General features: G+C 36.0%; 1 long non-coding RNA gene across 1 annotated transcript in view; it reads right to left on the reverse strand.

Moving 5' to 3' along the window:
• LOC136031938 (uncharacterized) overlaps positions 1 to 21604 on the reverse strand; it is a 71719-nt gene that overhangs the window by 21187 nt on the left and 28928 nt on the right. The window contains exon 2 of the long non-coding RNA XR_010618618.1: positions 2347 to 2949. This is a non-coding gene — a long non-coding RNA (uncharacterized LOC136031938). The remainder of the gene's footprint in view (positions 1 to 2346; positions 2950 to 21604) is intronic.

The following is a 21604-nucleotide window of genomic DNA, read 5'->3' on the forward strand; positions in this document are numbered from 1 at the left end:
TAACCCTTCAAGAACTGGAAGAATGCATTTGAATGCTACACAAGTCACCAACAAGTACTGTTTCAGAAAAAATATACTTTAACCGCAAACAACTTCATTTCTGTTGCGGAGAAAAGGCAGGGTAATATCATCAACGAGATAGACACAGCAAGGGAAGCACAGGTTCAGGAAAATCGTCAGAAACTGAGACCGATTGTTGAAACTGTAATATTTTGTGGAGGGCAACGGCCCTTTGGGGTACGGATGTCTCCGGTCCCATTTATGGATCCAGAACCATCTCAAAATGATGGCAATATCCGAGCTTTTTTGCGTCTAAGGGCAAGGGTTGGCGACAAAAGTCGGGTGAAACATCTTCTTTCTGTAGCAGCAAACACCACGTAAGTTTCACCAATGGTTAAGAATGGTCTGATTGCCGCTTGTGGAGAAATTCTTCAACAGTCCATTGTTGTAAAGTAAACGCAAGTCTTTGCTTGTTGGTGCTTGCTGACGAAGCGCCAGACATTCCCAATATGGATCAGCTATGTGTTTGCGTCCGCTACATCTCTGCTGGAAATTTTCACAAGGATTTTTGGTTTTGTCCCAGTTATAGATCTATCTGGACAAGGTCTTGCTTCGGCAATTCTGCATTTTGTGGAAAGCCTTGGGCTTGACCTAAACAAGATGGTTGGTCAGCGGTATGATGGCACGGCAGCAATAATCGGCCATCTAAGGAATGTACAGGCCGTTATACGCCAACAGTATTCAAAGGCACTTTACGTTCACTTTAGCGTGCATAGTCTCAACCTTGTCATTTCATCTTTCTGCTCTTTTCCAGCTTTTAAGCATTTGTTTGGAACCCTATCGCGAATTTACAATTTCTACAGTGCTTCCACTCAGAACCCAAAATCTGAAAGCAAAAGATCAACGACCTCTTGCCGGATTTGCGAAAACAAAACCTGACCGGACTTTGTTTGTCCCAAGCGCAATTATTCAGTTATGTGTTTTCTTGAGCTCTACCAGCCAATTCTGCGTTCTTTCGAAGCTCTTGAGGAGGACACCAACGCGGAAATGTCTGCGAAAGCGTCGCAAATGCTGGACATCATAAACCAGTCACAGTTCGTTCTGTGTGTTCGTGTCGTAAAGGAACTTTTCTGCCAGACGCTACCTTTATGCAAGATTCTTCAGTCAGTTGACTGCGACTTGGCTGCCAATCGTAGATACTGTTCTTTCTAGAACAATGACTGTGCGACAAGATTCTGTCGCTCCATTCACTCCTCTTTTTGGCAAAGCTCAGTTTTTTGCAACTACTTTAGGACTTACCCTATAAAAAAAGGTAGAAGAAAATCTTTTCTTGACGATCCTGATCTTTTCACTCATTATAGAGCCTCACTGTTTATTCCTTTTCTAGGCCACTTCATATCGGAACTGAAGTAATGCTTGAATTCCACCAGAACCCGTTGTCGCATATCATCATCCTTGTCCCTTCGAAGATTGCATCAGTTGATCCCAAAACCATGAAGTTGGAGTCTTTGCTTGAGTCATAAGGTGATATTCTTCCCTAACTAGACTGCTTCAAGCAATAAATTGAGCTTTGGCGCAGCAAATGTGAAAAACTCCTTATCACTGAAAAGCCTTCTTGTGCTGTATTTTCTCTTCAAGAATGCACCTCCACCTTTTTTCCAAATATTTATCTTCTATTGACTGTCCTTGCAACGTTACCTGTCAGTACTGCTACTCCGGAAAAAAGCTTCTTTACACTTAGAATGTAATAAACCTGGCTAAGAAATCTATAGAGACATTGATGTCTCCCACGAAATAGTCATAAAAGTTTTTGCAGGGAAGAAAAATCATCGTTAAGATTTCGTTGTTTAGGCAGCTAGTTTACTTGACAAAACTGTAATGAAAAAAGAAATAAATAAATAAATGCCATTTTAAAATATAAAAGTATGCATAGTGGACGCATCCTCGTTCGCAAGGAGTGGACCGAAGGTCTCAATGGTTGACCGTTAGACTAAATCCAAGGGAAGAATTTTTATTGTAAGCCCCTCCCAAACGAAAACCCTGGGTACGGCCCTGTTCCTTTGACTATTCTAGTTTTTACAACTTCTGTGCATCAAACTTTCTTACTAACAATGCTACTGCACAAGTAAGAATTAACTGTCTAAAAAAGCCTAGAATAGAAGCAGCGAAGGTTTGGAAGATTATGTGACGCAAGTCCAGTTTAATTGCCTCCAGGGCCTGTAACCCTGTTTTTGAAAAGCAAAATAAGCTATTTGGCTCTAGGGAAAGCTTCAAGGATTAAGATGAAAGATTTCTTTATGTTTTAATCTTTGAATTCTTGTAAATTAGAAAGGGGTAAGAACTTACAAATACAAAGGATGGGAACTTGCAATACTCATGACTGGATTGGGGCTCTAAAACCTTCCCTGAGCGTTGTCTTGCCTTCTAAATCTTTCAACCTCCCAATTTGTCATTGTCTCTGAAAAGGAGCTGATGGAGGTAGAAACTTGAAAATAACTTATCAAGACTTAGTTTTAACCGTAAATCATTATATTGTAACAGTTATCATTATCTTACGAGAACTGCTTAATATACACTCAAAGGACTAATGTGACGTAATCAATAACTAAGCCTTCCTTCCTGAAATATGTCAGGATTGAAAGCAGTCAGAGGGCTTTTGATTTTACTTAATCTTCGCACTGTCAACACTTTTCTACCACAAGCATTGCTCTTTGCCACTTTCTTTCCTTCTCTTGTTCATCAATCACAGTAGGTGCGTCTATAAGCTAGACAGGAGAGATGAATGATGATGCTATGGTCAAATAATATCTTCACTGCTTTTTGATCCGACAATACCAAGGGACTATACAGTCACGTCAGGGCTGTCAGAAGCAAGTAGATTGATGATAACAAAGTAGATAATCGAAAAGTTCAAACTTGCTAGCGGGAAAGATTAATCTTCTATTTGATCTAAAAAGAAGAAGATATGTTTTATAATTAATGGCCCCGCTAATAAGTGAGATGGCTCTCATCCTGTCAACATTATTTAATAGGTACCCTTTAAAGGGGTAAGATTTTAATCTATGACTATTATATTCTGGTTTTGAAATATCTCACTGACTGAAAGTAAGAAGTATACAATTGATCCATCAGTTGCACACAGGCTTGGTTGTGTTTGCTCTTCGTATTTCAGAATGTAAATTTTTAGGACCGGTTATATTGTTTTTATGTCATTATATTATTAGTTATTTAAGTGTTTGAAAGAGAGTAAAAACTCGTTTTAAAGTTTTCACCTTCGCCATGACTGTGAATAACATACCCAAGAATCCAGAATATTGTCATGAATACGTCTACATAAATATTATGAAAAGGTACAATGTCTGTCATAGATATTACATTCAAACAAATGTATTATCCAAATTGTAATTTGTCTTTAATAAAAGCTTGGATTTATTACAATTATTATTGTTATTTTGTTGCTGCTATTCCTCCACTTAATTTTCAAACTCAAATATGCCCTTCATGAACTAATAGAAATTACGAGTATATTAGAATATGTTGGATCTTTTTAATATTGCAATAAATACAAATTAGGAGTGTTGCCAAAATTGGTGCGTGAGGCAGAAAGAGCAATATGACCAGAAACAGCGTTCTTGGTGGGTGAAACCTTCGGCAAGTGTCGTATTCTGTGCGAAACCGAAGGCCGTAAGATTAGGTAGAGGCTCACATTGCGCGTGCCGTTGTCAAAACGCTTATGAGATTTTGGGTCTCTAACGACATACTTTTTTTAGTTATTGCGACAGTGGTGTAACCGAAGAGAGGTCATCCTTGTTACGATTTCTGTTTACATTCCACTTCAGTTTATACGAAACTGTCGAGCAAAAAAAGAACAAGAGCAAAGAGCTCATATGGCACTTGTGACGAGCCCGGAAGAGCCAAGAGCTCATATGGTATGAGCTCTAGCAAAATTCAAAGAATCAATAGATAGATTTAAAAGGAAAATCTGAGGCTTCCGGTCACCCGTTGTCAACAGATAACTTTCTCTAATGCCAACAGATATGGTCAGGATTTGAAATAAGAGCTTCGAGACAAGAGTTCCTTCTAAACATCAAATTTCATTAAGATCCGGTCACCCGTTCTTAAGTTAAAAATACCTCAATTTTTCTAATTTATCCAAATTAAAACCTCCCAGCTCCCCCAAAGAAAACAGATCCGTTCCAATTATGTCAATCACGTATCTATAGCTTATGTTTATTCTTCCCATCAAGTTTCATTTCGATCTCTCCACTCTAAGCGTTTTCCAAGATCTCCGGTTTCCAAGATTTCTATTCCCCCCTCCAAAAACCCTATGTACCCGGATCCGATTCGAATTGAAAATGGAGCATCTGAGACATAAGATCCTTCTGTATTAATTTCATTAAGATCCGATTACCCATTCGTAAGATAAAGATACCTCAATTTTCACGTTTTTCAAGAATTTCAGTTCCCCTCCAACTCCCCCCAATGGCACCGGATCTGGTCGAGATCTCATGTCTCAAAGCTCTTATTTTAAATCCTGACCGGCATTAAGCCTCTGATTTTCCTTTTAAATCAGTCTATTGATTCTTAGAATTTTGCTAGAGCTCATGCCATATGAGCTCTTGGCTCTTGGCTCTTCTGGCCAGGTCACAAGTGTCGTATGAGCTCTTAGCTCTTGTTATGTAGGTCATTATCATTTTGTTAATTACGCTTAGTTCTTACCATAGGCAGCGCAATACCACTGCCTAAGTGAAGAGCGATGTGGACACAATGTTTTTTGTTATTGTTGTTTTTTTTTTGGTTTGTTTAGACCAGGCACTTCGTATAGAAGGAGTTGTCGTAGAATCTTCTAAAGTAGCTCATTCGATTAGAAATTGAAAGGGCTAGAGCCATTTTTAATGTCCAAAGGTATTGGGGGGCAACGATTCCCCCCCAACGCCAATCATTTACCCAAATATATTCCATCAAAATTTTGAGACAGGCATTTTGTTATACACAGTTAAAAGGTCTGAAAATTATGTCTTTGAGGATGACAACCCACCCATAGCCCTCAAGGCAAGGTTTGTAAGCTATGTCTCGGTGGTATATAAGGTTCTTAGAGAAAATGGTGGTCGTATCAACTTCAAAAGGACTCATCCGAGAATTTTCTCGGAATTTCCGAGATCATCCGAGAATTTTTCCATTGGAAATTGAAAGTTCTAGTGTCCTTTTTAATTGTCAAAAGTGATAAGAGGGCAGCCAGTCCGTCCCTCCACGTAGATTAATTTGTTGCTGTGAAGCTACGTACTCACTTTTGATTCCTGAATCAATGCTCTTTTTTTACTTGGCTTTTTTGTTTTCAGTAAAGTACTAGTTTTCTATAATCATACAAACATAGGAAAATATCACCAGCTGGTTTATTTGTACTGGTTTTATCGATATAGATTAGGTAGGCTGCGAAGTAATAATTTCTAACACATATCAATAAAATTAGTCCAAATAAGCCAACTGGTAGTATTTTCCATTATTTGTAGGATTATGCAAAACTAGCACTTTACTGAAAACTCAAAAGTATAGAGAAGTTTTGGTAAAGTAAAAGCAAACTGTTTAAGGACACTTTTAACATTATAAAAATAAAGTATTTTAGGATTGTTGCTTAATTTTTTTTCGTTTAATTTGGCATCACTTCTGTACAATTAGCTCAGTACAATGATTGACTGTAAAAAGTTTGTGATACCTTGGATGTGAAGGAAGATTTGTTTAGTGACGAAGAATTAGCGACAGTACTAAAAGGATTAAAAAATAATAAGGCTCAAAGTGCTGATAGTATGATTAATGAGTTTCTTAAATATGGTGGCTCTGAGGTTAGGAATAAGCTACTGAAGATTATGAACATGATTTTTGAAAAAGGGGAAGTACCCAATGATTTTAGGAAAACCTTAATTAAACCACTGTATAAGAAAGGTGACAAGAGTGAGTGTCGTAATTATCGAGGCATTAGTCTGGTCTCTGTATGTAGCAAATTACTGAGTAATATGATACTTTTTAGACTGAGACATGCTGTAGACAAAGTTTTAAGGGAAGAACAATGCGGTTTTAGAAAAGGTAGAGGATGTGTTGACCATGTTTTCACTCTTAGGTTAATAATTGAGAAGTCCCTTCGTTGTCAAACACCTTTGGTCCTCAGTTTTATCGATTATGAGCAAGCTTTCGATTCTGTTGATAGAAGAGCGTTAACAAAGGTCTTATCGTTATATGGTATACCAGAAAAATACATTAATGTGATTTGCGCTATGTACGAGAATAATACTGCTGCGGTTAAGGTAGGAAATGAGGTTAGCAACTGGTTTTGTATTAAATCAGGAGTTAAGCAGGGTTGTGTTCTATCCCCCTTTATATGGATCATTTTGATGGACTTCGTCTTAAGGAGCACAGGAAAGGCAATTGGAGACCATGGAATCAAATGGGGAGGAAGAACGCTCCTGGACTTAGATTATGCTGATGATTTAAGCATATTAGATGAAAGTGTGAGCAAAATGAATGAATTTTTAGAGGTTTTACGAGTTCAGGGTGCTAAAATAGGCTTGAAAATTAATGTTAAGAAGACTAAGTCACTATGGCTAGGAATAAGTGAAGATGAACAGGTGACATTAGGTAACGAAAAGATTGATCAGATTGGGAGCTTCAGTTACCTTGATAGTATTATTAGTAAAGATAGTGGGAGCGGTGAAGATGTTAAAAGTAGAATAGCTAAGGCTCAGGGTGTTTTTTCACAGTTAAAAAAAGTTTGGAAGAATAGAAAGATAAGTCTACAAACCAAGATTAGAATATTGGAAGCTACAGTGATGACAGTGGTCAAATATGGCTCTGAAGCATGGGCACTCCGAAAAGCAGATGAAAATTTACTATATGTTTTCCAGAGAAATTGCCTACGGATTGTTCTGGGTACCCGGCTGATTGACCGTATTTCAAACAGTAGTTTGTACGAAAAGTGTGGTTCAATCCCGCTTTCTGGGGCTATAATGAAAGAAAGGTTGAGATGGCTAGGCCACGCTCTACGGATGAAGGATGACAGATTACCGAAGATTGTCCTTTTTGGACAACCGTCTGGGGCTACACGGAAAGCAGGTCGTCCTTGTTTGGGTTGGGAGGATGTCATAAATAAAGATTTAAAGGAAATGGGAACTTCCTGGGAGGGTTTAAAGAGGGAGGCTTTAAATAGATTAGGTTGGAGGAGGAGCGTGCGTAGCTGTGTTGGCCTAAGGCGGCTTTGTGCTGCAGTGAGTTATTAGTAGTAGTAGTAGTAGCAGTTTCGGATCTGAAAAGGACACTTCATTATTATTTTGTAGACAAGTTTGAAGTAAAGCAATCCTGATAGTAGTAGGACTACAGAGTCGTTTTAGAGTTTGTATCATACCTCTAAATTCTCTGTTGTATAGAGAGAAATAACCGGATTTCCAGTTCATGTCACTGTTTATTTGTTCTTATTTTGAGTAATACTAGTTGAGACCAATATGTTACCTGATAAATAAATCTATTTTTTGGTATAATGATTAATGACTTTATACTTATTAAAATAATATTGTTTTTATGTTCAAGTTTTTAAGATAATTTTAATTGTATACTGAAAGTTACTGATATCACAGTTCGTTTAAGACTATGGAAAGCATTATAGATTAGTCTGTTGTTGAGAGGCAGCATACTCACTTTTGCCACCTAAGTCAATATTCTTGTTTTTTTATACTTGGCTTTTGTGTTTTCAGTAAAGCGTTAGCTTTCTATAATTCTACAAACATAGGAAAATATCTCCAGTTCGTTTATATGCAGTAGTTTTATCGATACATGTTAGATAGGCTGTGAAGTAATTTTTTTTTTCGTTTTAAGTTTCAACTTCGCTCTTTACTTCCCTCAGAAAAAATTATTTTTTGTTTTATATTAATCTTTATCCGTTTTTAATAAAAGATCATACAGAAGGCACAAAACCACAATTAAAAAGAAGCACCTGATACTAATACGCCCAATACCGATACACATGATGTCAATACGCCCGATACACATATGCCCACATTCTTTTTATTGGCTATTGGAAAGTTCTTTTGGACCTTTGAACTATGTCGAACGAAGTGGCTACATCAAAATTTTGGTTGGACGACTTTGTGGGAAGAGATGGCAGAAGGAAGGGGACTAGCTGCCCTCCAATCTTTTTGGTCACTTAAAAAGGGCACTAGCAATTTTAATTTCTATATGGGTCATCCATTAAACATCTGTCTATGGTGTTCTGGTAACCCGTGAGCCCTGCTAATGTTGTAGCAATTTGTTGGTGAGCAGACGATTTATTGAGCTTACTAAGGGGACGAGGAGGTGAGGGTGTACAGGAAGGAATCTTGCGAAACTTCAGTTAAGAGTTTTGGACCATAATTATTACAATGGTGCCGTTTTATACTTCCGAGCTTTTCCACTTAAGAAGTGGCAACAAAAGTCCCGTTTGTAGTACTATATGGCATTTATGGATGGTAGAATTAATAAAATGCACCTACATATAAGCATAGGCTTTCAAATAAGGCATTAAAATCTCTTTAAGAAGTTCTAGTAGCCCAAAGGCCCTAGATTTTCAATTTGAGTCATGGCACCAAAGGTGCCGTTTTTATTGCTATTTGGCACATACAGATATTGGATCTTATAAGAGAAATGTAGATATTAACAATAGCTTTTACATGAGCTATTAAACATCTGTCTACGATATTCTGGTAGCCCGTTAGCCCCACCCCTCGAGAAATGGCAGAAAAAACATTTTTAGTGCCCTATATCACTTTCAGATGGCGGAATTTATAAAAAAAAAAACACATAGATATAAGAAATACCTATTAACTAAACCAATAAACATCTCTCTATGATGCTTTGATAGGCCGCTAACCCTGAAAAAGGAGACATCAACGCAACCCATGCAGAATAGTGATTTTCCTTTCTGTTCAAGGCAAACTCCTCAATTCAAGGTTTTCAACCATGCTGATTCCAATGGTTCCCTTTTCATTTTTATCTGACTTCGGTTCCAAGGAGTTTCAGACTTTTCCAAAATTACCATAATTTTTTTCATAATAAACTTTTACTTTTAAGATGAACTGAAATAATAGTTACCATTCGTGAATCAGTGAAACATTCCTGAATCTGAATCAGTGTCGCATTTTTTACTTTTGGTCACTATAGGCCATGGTTCGCTCTTTGCTAGGTTGTTGCTACTGCTGCAAACATTATGTCAGCATTAATCGTTTATTTTGTATAGAATGCATGGATCTTTCGGAATGGATATATCCGCGCGTGGGATTATTTCCTCGATTACTGTACAAGAATACACTCAATAAATTATTTTTGATTGTTTTAAATGTATTGGCCATCTAAAAATTTTTAATTGATCGTTTTTTTTTTCCATTTCCTCAAAATGATGCTTTGCTGTGGCACAATCTTTTTTGCTACTTAAAGAAGGTCCTAGAAAGTTTAATTTCCATCTAAATAAGCCTTCACCAGATTTTCTGGCCACACAATTTTAATTTGATTACATCCGAGGAAAAATAAATAAAGAAGAAACAAATAAACACGCTGACCGTGTTTCTTTTCTGAAAGTGTACACAATTTAGCATTTTTGCATGTAGGAGCTTGAAAACCTGCAGTAGGATTCTTGCTATGCTGAAACAGATGGCGTTATCCTCATCACAAGCACTCCCCCTTTTTCGGGTGTTTTACTCCATTACAGAAAATCAGGCAAATTTTTTAAGGCTCCAAGATTTTGTTAGAGAGGTTCAAATTTAATAAATTTTGCATATTTAGAATCATCACGAATAAGTAGATTCTCTGACATATGCATTGTTATCAAAACTCCTTATGTAGAGTGTCAGTTACTATAAGTACGAGTTGCTCCTCATTTACGGTTCGTTGCTGCTAACTGTCTGAAAAGCTCTGATGTCGCTTTCAAAGAGAAGGAAGAAGAGAGGCAAACTAGAAATGCTACCGATAATTTATGAAATTGGATGATATAACTCTGTCAGGTAAATACCATCTTTGCTAGAAGTAATAGATCCAAATTTCATCTTTTTTCTTCTTTTATTGTCGGTTGTCACGTTAGTTTAGTTTTGTGCTACATAATATGAACCTATAGCCAATTTGTCGTAGAAATTAGCTACTTTGTATGTCTTTAGATTTACTATTGTCGATAAACTAGCAGCAGATCCTGTCAGACGACAATCAAGTAGTTCGTGGTCGCGAACTGTAAGTAAGGAGCAACCCGGCTCAGTAGTAACCGAAACTCTTAAAAAAACGGTATTTTGATACCAATAGATACATAAAAAGGATCGAATTTCTATGCTGATTTCAAATACATAAGTTTTACTAGGTTTAGTCTTTTTGATGATTACATAAAAAAAACGAGTTTTTTTAACTGAAAGTTAGGAGCGACATTAAAACTTAAAACGCACAGAAATTACTTCGTATATGAAAGAGGTTGCTTCCTCATCAACGCCCCGCTCTTTACGCTAAAGTTTGACTCTTTCTCTCAATTCTTCTTTTTAAAACAGTAAAAAACTTTAGCGTAAAGAGCGGGGCGTTGATGAGGAAGCAACCTCTTTCATATACGAAGTAATTTCTGTGCGTTTTAAGTTTTAATGTCGCTCCTTACTTTCAGTTAAAAAAAACTCGTTTTTTTTTATTTAATTTCTGAACGTTTTTGAATCAATGCATGTTTTGATTTTGGCTCTCCGCAGAGGAATAATCAAAACGAAATTTGCATATTTTTTTGGGGGGCTAAATGGCTTTCTCATAATTTTGATCGAATGATTTTGAGAAAAAAAGAGCGGGGGCGAAGCCTAGTTGCCCTCCGATTTTTTGGTTAATTAAAAAGGCAACTAGAACTTTTAATTTTTTACGAATCTTTTTATTGGTAAAAGATTTACGTAACTTATAAATTAGCTTACGTAAAGAACTTTTGTATTCTCATGTTTTTATTACATATATGAGGGGATTCGCCCCATCGTCAGTACCTCGCTCTTTACACTAAAGCTTAAATTTTATCCCAATTCATTAAGAATGACCCCTGAATCACAAAAGCCGTAGAATAAATAGTTGAAATTACTAAAAATACTTTAGCGTAAAGAGCTAGGTATCATAAGGAGGTGAGCCCCTTATATGGGTAATAATTTCTGTTTGTTTTAAGTTTTATTGCTGTTCCTTACTTCCAGCTGAAAAAGCTTTTTCACATTTATTTTTTAATTTTTTTTTAAATAATGCTAGTAAATCGTGCTCTCCCTTCATGGAAGTTTTCTTCTCCCATGACAAATTCTCGATGGAAAGTTCCCCCAGCATATCCCCCTCTTCTCAACCCCTCCCCCCAACCAAAAAATCCTCCTGAAAACGACTGTATACTTCCCAATAACCATTACTGTATGTAAGCACAGGTCAAAGTTTGTAACTTGTTGCCCCTCCCACGGGGACTGTGGGGGAGTAAGTCGTCCCCAAAGACATAGTTATAAGGTTTTTCGACTACGCTGAATAAAATGGCTATCTCAGAATTTTGATCCGTTGACTTTGGGAAAATAATTAGCGTGGGAGGGGGCCTAGGTGCCCTCCAATTTTTTTGGTCACTTAAAAAGGGCACTAGAACTTTTCATTTCCGTTAGAATGAGCCCTCTTGCAACATTTTAGGACAACTGGGTCGATACAATCACCCCTGGGAAAAAAAAGAAAAAAAAGACAAATAAACAAATAAACACGCATCCGTGATCTGCCTTCTGGCAAAAAATGCAAAATTCCACATTTTTGCAGATAGGAGCTTGAAACTTCTTCAATATGGTTCTTTGATACGCTGAATCTGATGGTGTGATTTTCGTTAAGATTCTATGACTTTTAGGGGGTGTTTCCCCCTATTTTCTAAAATAACGCAAATTTTCTCAGGCTCGTAACTTTTGATGGGTAAAACTAAACTTGATGAAACTTATATATTTAAAACCAGCATTAAAATTCGATTCTTTTGATATAGCTATTGGTATCAAAATTCCATTTTTTAGAGTTTTGGTTACTATTGAGCCGGGTCGCTCCTTACTACAGTTCGTTACCACGAACTGTTTGAAAGGTTTCGAGCCTGAGAAGAATTACCTTATTTTCAAAAAAAGGGAGAAATCCCTCCCCACAAAAAGTCATAGAATCTTAATGAAAATCACACCATCAGATCCAACGTTTCAGAGAACCCTACTATAGAGTTTTCAAGCTCCTCCCTGCAAAAATATGGAATTATATATTTTTTGCCAGAAGAGAGATCACGGGTGCGTGTTTTTGTTTTTCAGTTGTTTTTTCCCAGAGGTGATCGTATCGACCCATTAGTCCTAGAATATTGGGAGAGGGCTCATTTGAGTAAAAATTAAAAGTTGTAGTGCTCTTTTCAAGTGACAAAAAAAAATTAGATTGCAACTAGGCCCCCGTCCACGCCCCTTTTTTCTCAAAATCGTCCGATCAAAGTTTTGAGATAGCCATTTTGTTCAGCAAAGTTGAAAGCCTGAATAATTATGCTTTTGAGATATCATGACCCCCCCACAGTCCCCGTGAAAAGGCCTTTAAGTTACTATATGTGTCCATTGTTTACGTATAGTATTTGTTACTAAGAAGCATGCATACATTTTTGGGGTGGGAGTGAAAATTTTCTGCTGGTGGTATTTTCCAGCGGAATAATTTTCCATGATGAGGGAAGTTTCCAGGGAATGAATTTTAAGGGGAAATTATACACTGAGAGAATTTGTCATAATTCTTACACAAAATTATTTTTATATTTCTTGCTTTCTCTTTTCCGTCTCACTTTTACACGTGGAGTTGTAAAAGGTAATTGCCTGGGTGAATTTTCACCGGGATTGACTTGTCTAGAAGATATATCCGTGGGGAGGATATTTTTCCTTGGAAATGGGGCCATATTCCCTGGGATAATTTAAAGAAGCGATCAGATATTAACTAAAAAAACAAGTTTTTTTAACTGAAAGTCAGGAGCAACATTAAAACTTAAAACGAGCAGAAATTATTACGTATGTGAAGAGGATTGCCTCCTCCTCAACGCCTCGCTCTTTACACTAAAGTTTAAATTATTTCCAAATTATTAAATTATTATTTAAAGTTTAAATATTAAATAATTCCTTAAGAGCGACTTCTGAAACACTATACTACTTTAATTGGAACAATAAGAAGCTTTTTTCAAAAATACTAAAAATAATTAGCGTAAAGAGCGAGGTGTTGAGGAGGAGGCAATCCCCGTCATATACATAATAATTTATGTTCGTTTTACCTTCTTATTTGCTCCTTAATCTCAGTTGAAGGAACTTGTTTTTTATTTAATCATAAAAAAGTATAAAACACTGACACATACTCTCTTGTAAAGATCAGAAGTTTACTCAATGTACCAGTATAATGAGAAACACCCGCTTAAGGTATATTTTGTATGGTACCATGATTGTTTTTGGAGCTGAAGATATTCCGTCACTGTCGGGAGGATGTTCCATCCCGCTATTAGAATATCAATTATGAGGATTAAAGGTTAGAAAAAATTAGAAAAGAAACTCCAGGTAAAAAAATTGGGGGGAGGGATCCCTTAATACTTTGCCTGAAGTGGTTTTCAGTAGAAACTATATTAATGCTGAACTCAAATATTTTTGCCCAATGCATCTGCTGTTCAAATTCAAAATCACGTAGCAATTTTTAGTTTTAACCTTGATAATTGAGACATTCTTGAATAAATACCTTAACTTAATTATACCTTACAATTGTTAGAATTTATCATACTATAAATAAACTTTATTCGAAATTTCCGAGCATTTTTCTTTTAATAGCCTGACTGTGTTTGCTATTTAATGAGCATTTAACACGATATCTCCTCCCAGTTTACTGACGTAATCTTCTTTTTTTCATTAAATGTTAATCCAATTTCCATCCATCTATGTCGTAGATACCTAATATTGATCTGTAAGCGATCGCCCACCTCCAAACTGGCCCCGATAAATCATTCTGTCCGCGATTTATCATCATTCATCTTGGGGCAGACTGAATAAACGACAAAATCCTTTTACTTTGATTGGAGAGGCAAATTTATGTCTGGCCTCGAATAGTAATTTCCCTGGATGTAATATGGCTAACATCAATAACCAGCATAGAATTTTAGACTCCCGTAGCGAGGTCAGTAATGTGTACTATAAATCACAACAGCGGCACCTTTGTCGGTTCGGCTATCAATTTAACGATACTGTCTTATGCACGGCTGTGTCTGAAGAATTGTTGTTAATTTAGCACCCCTGTTTGAAAGGCATGAGGATTTTATGATTAGATTGAAATATTCCACATTGCCCCTTGGAGGGCGCCAGGGTGGATCTGAAAATATTTTCCTGAACCATGCTACTCATAAATCAGTTGAGAAGTCATTGTTATGAGGATGAGAAGGATGGCTTCCTGTGGTGATCCTTGCACCTCACAGATATGAAATCCGTAAACCTGGTTACGTCCTACTTACAATCAAGTTATTGATAGATCTATGGTCATTACAGGATATTGAGGGATCTATTTTTAAATGATCGGTTTTCTATTTTCCGTCGATTTTTGCTCTAAAAATGTTATCTTAAGCTAAAACAGAGCTCATGACGCTATTTTGCCTATAGACAAATATAGATTTTAATTCTTATATTCTTGCATTTTTATTCCTGTAACAGTTTGTACCTTTACGCGGAATACATACCCCAAAAACAAATGCACTCCTTTAGGTTATTTGCTTTACAGTTACATGGTAAATCTTTTGTTCAATATTATTTAAAGGAAGTAGGTAAATAGATACTTGTTATTACTTATTGACTATAATTGTTGTACTATAATATGCTTTCCTTTAAATACAAGCTAAACTTAGCATTAAAAGTGGGGGATTGAGGAGGGTTTTGGCCTCGTTCAGGAGCGAATCTCCAGTATTTTTATTCGAGGTGGGGCAAGAGGAGTTCATATCCAGATAGTCAAGGGGTTTGGGCTATATAATATTTTTTCCAAATTATTAGGGGGGGGGGCAACTACGAAAAAATATACATAAAAAGATGTTTCTGCAAAAGAAGCGAAGCTGCATACTCCTCATCATCGTGTTTGAGGTTCAATCAAGATATATTTTCTCAAATAAAGGGAAAATATCAAGTATGTGTCACTCACAATTCTGCTGAGACAAAAAAAAGAGAAAAGCAAACATCAACATTTTAATATATGAACATGTAAAACAGAAACAAGAGAGGTCTTCTAAATTTTGCTGATGAACCTGCTCATCTTAAAAAAGGTCATGTAATCATTTACAGGCCCCATTCAACTCAATCTCTGCTTCACTCAACCCCCAGCAGCTCAGCCCTCCTCCAACTTAATCCTCGCATTAACTCAACCATCATTTAACTCAGCTTCCTATGCAAGTCAATCCCTGGTTAACCCTATGTAACTCAACCCCCATTCCACTTATCTTCAGTTCAATTCAACAACTGCAAAAGGCTAGGTTAAATCTAATTCTGTTGAATGGGAGATAACTTTTCAGTGGTTGGCCACGTCTAAAGAAAACATGCTAATAAAATAAAAGTGGTACCACTAGCTTTCTTATTTTATGCTGTCTCCAAATATTATGGCCCCTTTTCTTGCAACCTCCCCCTGATGATCCTAGATATAGCCCTAGGATATTTCCCAATCAGGAATATATTCTTCCCCCTCAATTCCCATCAGGAGGAAGGAGGGTTTTTTTAAGGGGGGACTTTTCTTCCCTACCAGGGGGAAAGAGGGGTGCCAGAAAAGTGGCCAAAATATTTAGAAAGAGCATAAAATAAACAATCTAATGGTACTATATTTATTTTATTACCATGTTTCCTTTTGAAGTGGTCAAACACAGTAATTTTACAAAATGGGATTGAGTTCAATGGAGTTTAATTGCATGGGGATCAACTAGATAGGGTTCAGCTCAATGGGTATTGAGTTAAATGCGGTATGGTTAAACAGGATTCGAGTTAAACGAGGGTTGAATTAAATGTATGTTGCCTTAAACAAGGATTGAGTTAAATAGACTCAGTTGAACGGGGTTGAGTTGCATAAACTAGCCCCAAACTCCTAGTGACGACGATTTTATTGACACCATAGGAGACTAGTTTTTCTATTTGAAAAAGATCAGATCTCATATAAACTGACTCGTGGTGTTTTCCTATATCTGCAGAATTCTAAAAAGTAGCCCGTTTCTGACACCTCCATCGAAAGGAGAATAAAAAGGTATCCTCTTAGAAGCGAAAAATTGTAAAACTAGTCAGCTCCAAACAAATATTAACTTATAGGTCTATCACTAGTTTTTCAGCAACCATGATGTTGACAATATTTAGTATGCAATTATAATCCTCTAAGAAAAAAACTCAAAACGGCTGAGTTTTCAGTAAAGCGCTGTTTTTAAAATTTCTACGGAAACTAGCATGAAATTGATAAAAATTGAAAAATAAAATATCACAATTCAGTTTATTTGAGTTATTTTTGTAGATATATCTTGCGTAATCGTTTAAGCAGTGATATTTTTTCGCTTTAAGGTTTAAACTTTGCTCAGAGCTTCTGTATGAAAAACTTTGGTTTCTAAATCAATCTTTGTTGTTTTTATTCCTTAAATGTGCAAAAGAAGAAGATAACGTGATATTTTTCTTGTAAGGATTTTAGGTCTAGGATACACTTTTAACATCCCACACAAAATAGTTACAAATCATGCAAAGTAGTTAAGTAGTTAAGTTAGTTAAGTAGTTATAGTTAAGTAGTAATGAAATACCCATTATCGACATTACTTGTTCTTTAAATTCATTTTGACTAAGATGAATACCATAAGAAAAAAAAAAAAAAAAAAACTAAAGCCACGTTTTGACAGATCCGAGGCCACTTCTTAAGTACGTGATAGTTTTTAATAGAAATTATATATGCTTTTATATTAGGTTTTCTTGGATGAATTTCAGTTTAATACTTGACACTCCAGAGGGCAAAACCTAAAGTAGATAAAGCAACTTTCTTAATGTTAACGCCTAGACTCCTCATTGAAATAAATCAACAACAACAAAAACTGCACTTTTAAGCATACACTGAAGACCTCCGAACATGCAAATATAACGAATTTATGTAATACCTAGACTGACAAATAATTGGCTTGAACCATTTAATTCATGCAATTTGAACTTTCAAGGGCTAACTTCAATTTTGTCTTATGTTTAATTTTTCAGCAATATAAAGCATACAAATACCATTTTTGAAAAGGTAGGCAGTGACTGCTTTCAAACTAATTTTATTTCCTGTATCTTCAAATCGAACAGTTCGTGGCAGCGAACTGTAATTAAAGAGCGGATCGGCTCAATGGTAACCGAAATTCTAAAAATGTCTATAGGGATCTATTAAGTCGTCAAAAGCTATGAGCCTGAGAAAATGTGCCTGATTTTCGAAAAGGGGGAAAACACCCCCTAAAAGCCAAGGATTCGAACAATGGTAGTAGGCAGCATCTTGTCTATAAGGAGGCAGCCGATTCTGTGATGGAGGGGGGCTGCTGAAGTTATATTGGCAGTTCACAAAACCTCACATCGCCAGCAGATTCTATCTTACTTTTTGAGATCCTTATTCATCAATAGGCCTAATCACCAAAAATCACAAATCATCAATTAGGTTCAGCATTAATCTTCTTGAATTACTATACTCTTATTATATTCTTCTAATGCTATAATATAATACACCCACTATTTTACTTCAAACTTCCAGAAAACATAAACACCATAAAAGTGATTTGACACAAACCACATTCCGGTTAGATAACAGATCTTTGTTCTAAGAATTCAGTTCAAAAGTTTAAAGTTGGGAGGTATTACCTATCAAAATTGATATATTTATATATCAGACCAAAAATCAATATTAAATATCGAAATGTAAACATCGATATCGGGAACGATATTTGGAAATTTCTGTTTATTTCCAGCCTCTTCAACCTGACACGTACGCAAGGGGGGGGGGAGCCTTTGGGCCAAGCCCCCCCCCCAAAAAAATTGTGAAATGTTTAATTTTCCCATGGTTTCTTAGGATTTCTGGCAAAAGTAGGACATTTATTAAGAATCTAGATACATGTGTGGAGCCTGTTTTTGGGATTTTACAGCATGCACTAGTCACTGTCCAATTATTAACCCATTTTCTGTCTAACTTTTTACCCTCTTTGAAGTAATTAGCGATTGTACTGTTATTATTTTTTTTTTTTTAAGAGAGTTTGCTTTCCACAGCAAAATAGAATTATCCTTGATATTAGGGCGTTTATCCCCCCCCCCCTTTTCAGGATAAAGTACAGCTTTTAATGGATCAATTTTGGAAACTATTATTTTTCATTAAAATCGACGTTTTCGCAATAGAAGAACTACCCCCCACAGTACCCATATTGCACTATTAACCCTAAAATTTCCCTTTCATTGGGATATAATATATTAATCACTGGTTCTAAATCGCTATGAACATAACCGGAGCCTAAAACGTACTTTTGAGGCTTCAGTCTCCTTCCCCCCATCTGCTACAATACTAGAGATCAAAGTTAATCTGTATTTTCCGATATATGTGCTTTTTGCATTTACTTAGTTACTAAATAAAAAGGTGCTACTTTATATCTGTTGTTTCGAAGGTTTTGGCCCCCCCCAAAAAAAATTCCTGCGTACGTGCCTGTCTTCAACCATCTACCAGAAAACATCCAACAGAAAAATTCCAACATATAAAACGTTCTCGTCAATATCAAGTGTAAATTTTAAGTTCTTAGGGGGCAGATGCCCCGACCCCCTCTCTCCCTACGCCCATGATCCGAGCACATCAATGTATCCGAGCACGCCATTGTAGAATTTTAATCTCCAACCTACAAAAATGTGGATTTTTGTAATTTTTTCGCCAGAAGAAAGATCTTGGATGTTTGTTTACTTGTTTGTTTGTTGTTTTTTTTTCGTGTTTTTTTTTTGTTTGTTTTCCCCAGGGGTTTTCAGATCGAACAAAAAGTCCTAGGATGTCGGGAAAGGGCACAATCGAACGGAAACTAATAGTTCTGGTGCCCTTCTTACGTGACCAAAAAGATTGGAGGGCATCTAGCCCCTTCCCACCCTCTTTTTTCCACAAAGTAGTTCAATCAAAACTTCGTGATAGCCATTTTGTTCAGCATAGTTGGAAAGTCCAGCAACTATGTATTTTGAAAATAAAAAGACCTCCCACAGCCTCTGGGGAAAGGTTTGTAAGTCATTAAAATAAGCAGTTGTTTACGCATGGCTTTTATTATTGGGAAGTATACAGGCATTTTTCAGGGGAGGGGGATGAATTTTCTGCCTCGGGAGATATCCGACGGGGAGAGAATTCCATTGAGAGGGAAGTTTCGGGGGTGTGAACTTTCCATGGGAAATTTACAGTGGGAGAATTCGCCAGAAATTATTTTTATTTTTCTTATTTTCTATTTGCCGACTTAATTTTACATGCGGAGATATTGAGAAGAATTTTAAAATTTACCCTGTAAAGGGTTAATGTAATGTAAACTATATTGTAAATTGTAAACTTTAGTGTAATCATGTAAATTTAAACTTTACCCTGTTGGAATTGTCTAGAGTATCTTTCAGTAGGTAGGATTTTCCATGGGATAAATTCTCCGGGGGGAATTTTCTATGGGATCAACTTTCCACTAGGAGGCGAGGTATAGGGGTCGAAAACTCCTCCCCGGAGGAGAGTATTTCCAGTATGATTTTAAAAAACAATCAGAAATTAATGTCTTTTTCCTGTGAAAGTGCGCTTAGAAGAGAATTTTCAGCTAGAATGAAATTGTCTGGGTGGAAATTGTCGGGGTATTTTACGTGGGATGAACTTTCCATGGAGGGATTTTTCATGAGGGGAAGGAATTACCCATAGAGTGGGAGACAGATTTCCTGGCGCTATTTGAAAAAAGAATCAGAAATAAAAAAACAAGGTTTTTCAACTGAAAGTAAGGACCAAAAAAACTTAAAACGAATAGAAATTATTCCATATATGAGGCGGTTGCCCCCTCCTGAATACCCCGGTCCTTACACTAAAGTTTGACTTTTTGTTCCAATTCTTTAAGAACGATTCCTTAAACACAAGAGCCAATTAATTAGAATACTAAGCTTTTTTAAAAGTTCTAAAAAAAAACTTTAGCGTAAAGAGCGGGGTATTGAGAAGGGGATAATCTCCTCATGTACATAATAATTCCCGTTTGTTTCAACTTTTGATATGGCTCCTTACTTTCATTTGAACAAACTTGTGCTTTTTTTATTTTATATGACGAAAGGATCGCCAGCAGAATGATGTAAAGTCAATGATATATACAGCTAGAATATGTTTTGGACAATTTCTGTGATTTAAATATTTTCCAAAGCTTAGAAAACTTTTAGTTACAGTTAATGAGGTTTCTTTTTTTATTTCTATGTGTGCCAATGTTGAAGGATACAACGCATAATTTATAATAAAGGGAAATATACGACTTTTATACTTTGTGCATTGTTTATTCTAACATATATATATATATATATATATATATATATATATATATATATATATATATATATATATATATATATATAGTTTCTAGTAGATTTTGCGGCAACATCAACTACTGCTACTGCAGACAGCTCATTTCAGCAGGGAGCTGTCAAAGACCAAAACTGCAGAACTCGTGTCAGTTTCTTAAGTATGTTTACCGCGAAAATTTTTATTTTCTGACCGGAAAAGGTAATTACATTTTACATATAATTTGATTTTAACATGATTCCTGATATTTATATGATCTTTCATTCATTTGGCCCGTACCGAGGTATTTGTTCCTGAATGGGACAGATTTGAAAAACACACAATAAACTAGAAAATTAAACAGAAGATACAAGAAATTATAGGGCAAATATTTAAAAAAATCAAAATATATAGAAGAGAGATATGGCTTTAGGGCTGACACAAATGGCATACATAGCGCACAAAAAGAGTATGACAGACAGCGAACTAAAATTGTATTGAAGCACTCAGTTATCATTGCACATTTTGCTGGTAGTCTTTGTTTCTATTTGTAGTAAAATTAATAAAAAGAAAAGACTGGAATCTGAACTCGGTACGAAATATCGTAAAATACTTTTAAAATAACCTGTATTTATTCTTAATTGAAGTAGTTGAGAAGAAAGGAAAAGACGCTGGATATAGAATTTTAAATCATATGTTCATCTAACATTCTAGACCATAACCACTATCACACTGAGGAACTTCTATTTAAATCTCCCCCCCCCTTGATACAATCATTAACTAGAAGAACTTTTGATCTAAGTTATATGAATTAATTTTGTCGAATTTATTTTCCATAACAATATTCCTAATATAGAAAAATCAATTGACCATCGTTTTCTCTAATAATGCTAGGCAGAAATACTGAAACTAAAAGGCTCGAAATTGGAAAAAAAGTGACTTTCCCCTGCAAAATAATCTACTTGTTTGCATGTAAAACGCATGCTTCTCTTCAAAACTGAAATTTTTGAAGGAAATTCCACCGTTAAACCGTAAATTTGTCACAAGAAAATTCAATTAATTTTTTCTTTCTCTTGGT

The sequence above is a fragment of the Artemia franciscana genome, chromosome 10 (genome assembly GCF_032884065.1).
Source record: "Artemia franciscana chromosome 10, ASM3288406v1, whole genome shotgun sequence".
Classification (NCBI taxonomy): domain Eukaryota; kingdom Metazoa; phylum Arthropoda; class Branchiopoda; order Anostraca; family Artemiidae; genus Artemia; species Artemia franciscana.